This window comes from Scomber japonicus, chromosome 19, assembly GCF_027409825.1.
Source record: "Scomber japonicus isolate fScoJap1 chromosome 19, fScoJap1.pri, whole genome shotgun sequence".
NCBI classification, from domain to species: Eukaryota; Metazoa; Chordata; class Actinopteri; order Scombriformes; family Scombridae; genus Scomber; species Scomber japonicus.
Window position 1 is genome coordinate 6730894 of NC_070596.1, and position 7046 is coordinate 6737939.

Sequence of the window (7046 nt, forward strand, 5' to 3'; positions counted from 1 at the left end):
CACCTCGGCAACCAACCCAGCACTTACTCTGCTGTCCAATTTAATGATGAGGAGAAAGGGGGCAGAGAGAGAGGGAGGGAGGAGTAGATGGAGAGAGGAGGAGGAGGAGATGGAGGAGATGGAGGCCCTGTGCCTGGCACAAGTCTACTGCCATTCATCCATTCAAAACCAAATCCTGACTAATAACAACAATATCCCCCAACCATCAGCAGGAACACGCCTGAAGCCACAACACAGCAGAGCTCCTGCAGGATTTGAGCCACATGCAACTCCAGTGATGTTTTTAATTGCAAACTTTATCAAATTAGCAAAACTGTTCTATGAGTAGAATATTTTGGCAAAGTTTCTTTATTTCTTACAGAAAGTTGAGAAAGTCAGTCTTATCTGTAGCATAAAGACTGGCTGCAAGCCGTTAAATATGCACAAGTGTAAATATATTTCAGCTTTTAGTTTTATTTCTATTTGTTGTCTGTTCTGCACTCTGAACTCTTTCACCCTGAACAACCTCGGCTGCCCTCTGTCTCAACCCCGGTCATAAGGAGCTCCGCCTGCAGCCACATGCTGCTTCTCAAGTGTCATTTTATCATAAAAGCCCCTCAAATCTTTTCTGTGTGCTGGAGAGCTGCAGCAGATGGTACGGACTGGACTGGGCTGCAGGCTGAGTGCGTGTGCATGTGTGTGCGTGCACGTGTGTCTGTGTGTGTTTTGTGTGTGTGTGTGTTTTGGTTGAGCAGGTTACCTAGGATGAAGGCATCAGCATAGCCCTATAGGTGAAACACAAGTAAATTCAGTTTCCATCTTTTTATATGTATATATGTGTGCTTATATTCAAAATAATGATACTATTAGTGAGTCAAAAGAACATTATGCATCTAAAATCATGAAGAGCTCTAACCAAAATCCTTCTGAATTTCATCCAATTGAAGAAAAAGTTGTTGAAATTCTGCCTCTGATTATTCCAGCTCCATTTTTATACATTTTATATATATTTGGGACCCCCTCTCCTTAATTCAGATGAGTGTATAAAGATGGATCCATAGTTGAAGAGTTGAGGGTGGTTGAGTTCAGCTGACTTGCTCTGTCTGATAACTATGTTAATATCATCCTCTTTCATTTACATAAGTCTGTACAACAGCATTGTGCCGCAGCTCACGGCAGGCTCAGGGTCAAACAGCACACACATGCGCATACACAGACACAAGCGCACACACACGCACACACACAAGGAGCTCAGCACGTTCAGATCTGCACACACACACATACACACGCCCATTCCCTCAGTCATCAGCTGTTTATGTTAATTTCTGCCTCTGATCTGCATCAGTCAGCCTGTTTCAGCTCATGATGAATCTAATCAGTGATTACATGAACTAACTTGAAGCCCTCAGGCTGCTTCTCTCTTATAGGCTGAGTTCTGAATAAAACAAAAAACATCAGTTTTTTTAATATTCAGATATTCAGATGAGAGCTGTTGTCAATGTAAAACAGTTGTCTTAATACCAAGCGGTGCATCATTACAAGGTAATTAGATGTTGGTTGGAAGTGAAAGTACGTGCTGTGTGTTTGTGTTAGATATTATCATTAAAAGCAACCAGAGTGTAAATAAATAAAGTTTTTTATCTGTTTACATTCATAGTTGCAGCGTGTAGAGACAAAGTGGACAGAAGGCTCTCTCTCTCTCTCTCCCTCACACACACACACACACACACACACACACACACACACACACACACACACACACACACACAGGCAGAGAGAGAGAGCCAGCTGTTGCCAAAACACTGGACTGCCTCTCCATTCAGTATTGAGAGCCTCAAGGGTCCTGTTCAGATGGGGCTGTAAAACTGTGTGTGTGTGTGTGTGTGTGTGTGTGTGTGTGTGTGTGTGTGCATGTGCGTCTCTCTCTGTGTGTCTGTGTAGCTGGCTGACAGCTACAGCTAACACCTGTACTGTTTTCTTCATCAAAACAAAGTGCTGATCCAATCATCTAACAGCGCCAAAACTCCACTTTCCAACGGTGGAATCGTCCAACTATCTGTATTTGCAGAGATTATCCAGGTGTGTGTTGGCTGGGAAGTATGCAGGGTTCAAACCTCTCTCTCTCTCTCTCTCTCTCTCTCTCTCTCTCTCTCTCTCTCTCTTTCTCTCTCACTCAGGCATTCACTTTCATGCTTCACTCAACTACAGTGCTACGGTACTTCTGTTTTATATGCATTTATATGATTCATTGCATCAAGACTTACACAGACATGCAAGAACACTTAGAGAGAGATACAGTCAGGCCACTTTAGACATGGTCTGACAACACTTTGTATCACCTTGTTCTTCTGAAGCACTTTGGTGCGTCTTCAGTTTGGGATTTGAAGTGAGTTGAAAGAGTTGCTGATTCCACCTTTTTCATTCAGTGCAGTACAAAGCTCGGTCTAGAATGTATAAGAGCTGTTTATGAAAAGCTCAGCAAACCACCTACATGCAACAGAATTGCAAATGTGTTTGTTTGGCTTTTGAAACAGAGTGGAGGTTTCTGGCACAACTTCACCTACTTCCAAGGTGCATGGAGGAGGAAAAAAAGGAGGAATGTCAAAGCTCCAGCAACACTTGTAGTATAGGAGAACTTTATTACAAGACCAAAGTGTTTTCCAGCTTGTTGTCATGATGACCCTGATGAAGGCCGCAAGCCAAAATGCATTGGTTTGTCAACAGTTTAATGAAATACATAAAATCATAAAAATCAATCAGGGCTGCAAAAATGACTACAATATAGTTGCAAGCCTGCAGAGGTAGAGGTGTTGGTGCACCAATTTTGCATGTTTGGCGTGGCCTATGTGTGTGGTGGGACCTAATGTGATGTTTATCATGGGGTCCAAAATCTCTGGTGGTGCCCTGGTCTATACTACAAGTGTTTCTGGAGACTTTCTTTGTTTGACTTTTGCCATCTTTCAGTAAGCTTTTCAACTTGGAAAGAAGATAAAATGCATCACAGAAGAGGTGACAACAAAACTCAACAGACTACTTTGTTGCTTCCAGTGGAAATAAGGAGAAATTGCATCTTGTGCTGAGTCTGTATTGACACTAGTCTGAAGTACTGCATTGTGTCTGTGTTGTGTATCTGTGCTCGTGTGTGCTGTAGAAACAGATCAGATGGCTATATGTGCTTGTACTGCGCCCCCTCCGCTGCTAACCCTCACCAAAACAAAACTCAGACAAAAGCTACAGCCAACACTCCTACACCATGGTCAATGGGCACAAAGAGCAGAAAAACGACAGGAGGGGCCCTGCACAAAGGTGCACCGAGACCCCGGTGCTCTCTCCTCTTTTGTCCCGAAGAATGGTGAGGTCCAGGAGCAGCTGCTGAGGCTGCACGGGACATTTGAGACGTCCCCCTTTTCACCAAACACACAAAGTCTGGAGGGGTGAGTGTGCAGGCTGCGGGGAGGGGCCGGGGTGGTTGGTTGGTGGGGGTTTGTATACAAAATAGAAAGGCACACTTTGCCAGATGAACGTGGAGCTGACTCCCCATTCACCCTGCAGATCAGCAGCAGAGGGGGGGGGGGGGGGGGGGGTTTAAAGTGCAGGACAGGAGGAAGCCTTTAAAGTTAACGTGAGTCACATCAGTCACAACACAAAGGAGTCCCCGAGGTCTGCCATATGGACGCAGGCACATCATCTGTTCAGGAATCACTCAAAGAAATCCAGTCTGAGCCAATAGCAGCTCAGGATCTGCTCTCTCTCTACCCAGTGACAACAAATCTCTGCTTTCTTATTGGCTGCAGAGGTGTTGTCATTAAGAGAGTGTCTCAATTAGCCCGATAGGTAGGTGGGCATTTTATTGCTTTAGTGCTTCAGGATGATCTGTGTGTCGGATTGATTAGTGTTGGTGGGGGGAAGGAAAAGGATGGAGTTAAAAATATTTCATTTCCTGTCTTTACAGCTGTTGCTTGTGTATGTGGTTCATTCTGTAATCCACAAGTTAAGATATTTTAGATCAAATTCATAAAGAATAATATCTAAAAATGTGTCTCTTTGTGTGCTCTTCTTAATCAATGGAGTACTTTTTGCTCATCTGATTTCTCCACAGATACCCAATGAAAACAATCAATAAGTGTTAGAATGGAAGAAATCAATGAGAGCAAATCAATGCATCTAGCAAGATGATAAATAAACGTATATTAACCTGTACTAACTTAATTCCAAATGAGAAAGACAGACTGTGGCTTATTTTCCAAATGTCTGAGTACTAATATTATATAACTAAAACCAATATTCAGAAACAATCAAACTATACATGTCACAACACTTTAAGTAATATGATGCATATTCTCAACATACAGTTAAAAGATAAGCATGTGATTTGATGTCTAAAGCACAATGAATTATTTCTCAGTGTGATGCTGAAAACAGAAGGCTGCATATGTGACAGCACAGTTAGAGCGCCCTCTAGCCACATAACACTTTATTGATCCACATGGAGGAAATTCACAAATTCACATTACACCCAACAACACATGTCAGAAAATAGCACTATGTAAAATACTTAATACACACACACACACACACACACACACACACACACACACACACACACACACACACACACACACAGGTGGATAGATAAGAAAAACAGAGTCCTCACTGTTCCCCAGTTGAAAGAGCTGCAAACCTTTACGCCCTCCAGTGGTGGAAAAGTGGTACTGCAAGTTGCTCCATTCAGCCTGATGAACACAGAGCAATCACTCCACCCAGTGGTTAAAAGTCCCTCCTCCATCTCCATCACAGCACATCCACAAGTGAAGAGAAGACAATCTGGTTTTGATTAAGCCCTGTCTTGATTAAAAATAAATGATCATAACGAGCGTGTAAAATTAAGTTCAGACAGAAAAATAAAGATGCTGAGACTTTTCGTCCAACTAATGTGTTCAGTAGGACTCTGAAAACAAAGCAACACAAAATATTACCTGCATAAACATTACTAAGCTTCCAAACTAGAAGCTTCAGTTTCTTTTGGTTTATTGGATGTTCAATTATGCACGCTGACTGAGATTGTCCAAGACATACAGAGCCACACCAGGTCATGGATAGATACACAGCCGCTGTGCTTGTGATTGACTCATTTCTCTGCTGCTATTGTATTTCTTTCATTAAATGTATGGCTACTTATTACTGCATCGTGACTGCACATAAACTGTATTTCCTCTCCACAGCTTGTTGTATTTTAATTGATTTTATTTTACTTCTCATTTTCATTTTGAATTCTTTTTTAATGCATGTCCTTGCCTTGTATGAAGCACTTTGATTTGCCTCTGTCTGAGTGTCTAATTGCTATACGATTGTTATAGATTTTTCATTATAGATTTTAGTTTATCTTTTGCATTAATTTTATGTTTTTTAATTGAACCTGAAAAGAAAACAAATCCAATTATAAAAGAATAAAAGGGGAAAAAAATAATGCCTACATACAGTAATTATTGAACCTTCTTGTTGCCATAAAGGGTTGCATTGTTGGAGGTGGCGGGTTGTTGATTGCACAAGACAAAGAAAAAGGAACAAATATATGCACAGGTGTGCACATATACACACATTAACATCCAGTAACAGATGTATTAAAGGGGATTTAGTGTCACATTTTCATAAGTCAGTGAACACAAGAATAAAAGATACATTAAAAAAAATCAATGGTCAAAATCAAAGCTAAGCTGAAGTATCCTGACTTGTAGTCCATAATAGGAGTAACATTGGATCCTCCATTTCCCATGATGCAACAGCAATAGAATCAGTCATTAGAATGTCATTGCCTGGTAAAGCACAGCTTCTTCCAAACTAAAATTGCTCAGTTTCTTGATGCAATAATTCCTATTTTTTATTACATTTCTTGTTATTACTAGATCCTAAATTATTCAGTTTTAACAACAAACTTTTCTCATTATAACATTATAAGCTAGTATGTTATTATAACAAGAACATTCCATATAATGTTAAACAGGAAGAAGATCTGTTCAGTACCTGTAGAGACAGATCAGGGCTTTGGTCTGATGACCTGGTATTGTTCCTTTCAAAAAATATGGCTCCATGGCTGAAAAAGAAAATACATGAAATAAGTGTGGAAAGTTTTTGGTCTTCCAAAACCCATAATCTTCCTCTCTGCCTTTACACCTTAACTGCCACTGTCCCCCTAATGTTGGGTCTTCCCAGGTGTTTCACAGCTGTTTACAAGCTTTATAGTCATCATTAGTTGTCAGCATATGTTTTTTGCTTCATCTATAAATAACTCCACAATTTTACTATTTGTATATTTTTATGTGTTCTCCTTCACTGCCAGGTCAAACCTGACTGTGCCTGGTTGTCCGTGTGTTGACAGTAAAGTTGAATTTTGAATCATGAAAGAAGGCGTTTTGCTGCTTATGTCAGCTGCTCATTTGCATCAGCACATTATTTGAGAGGAAACGGTCAAACCTGCATCTTTTCTGTGTGCAGACCAGTAGACCATAGACATGTACGCCACATTGACTGTGGAGAGGCGTGCCTAAAATGCCGCCATCTTGCTACAGGGCTAGCAGAGGCTAGTGCATGTACATGTACGGAGGTAAGAAAAAGTAGAATTATTCACTGAAATCTCAACCGATTTCCAAATGGTTTGATTTGTTAAAAACGTCACACATGTAGCCATGACACGGATGCTTGGATATTTTTAAAATGCCGGTTTTACTACCCAAATACCCACAGAGGATGTGTTCTTGCTCAGGGAACATATCATTGACAACCACCATTCAAACTTACTGAGATTAATGGTGTCTGTGTTGCTTAAAATGAGGCTGCACCACATTGCAAAAATGACTTCACTTAAGTACTAGAGTGGCAGCTCAAGAAAGAAACTGTGCAAAACAGTTCTCTTTCAGGGGTTTTAGCTCCCACAGGCCTGACTCATGGAAGACAGGTCTTGTAAATATTCTTGTAAATATTTTTCTAAGGGGGATTTTTTCTTCTTGCACTTATCTTAAATATTTCAAAGACCTGCTACTTAACCTTACAATGATAATAATGAGAGTGAT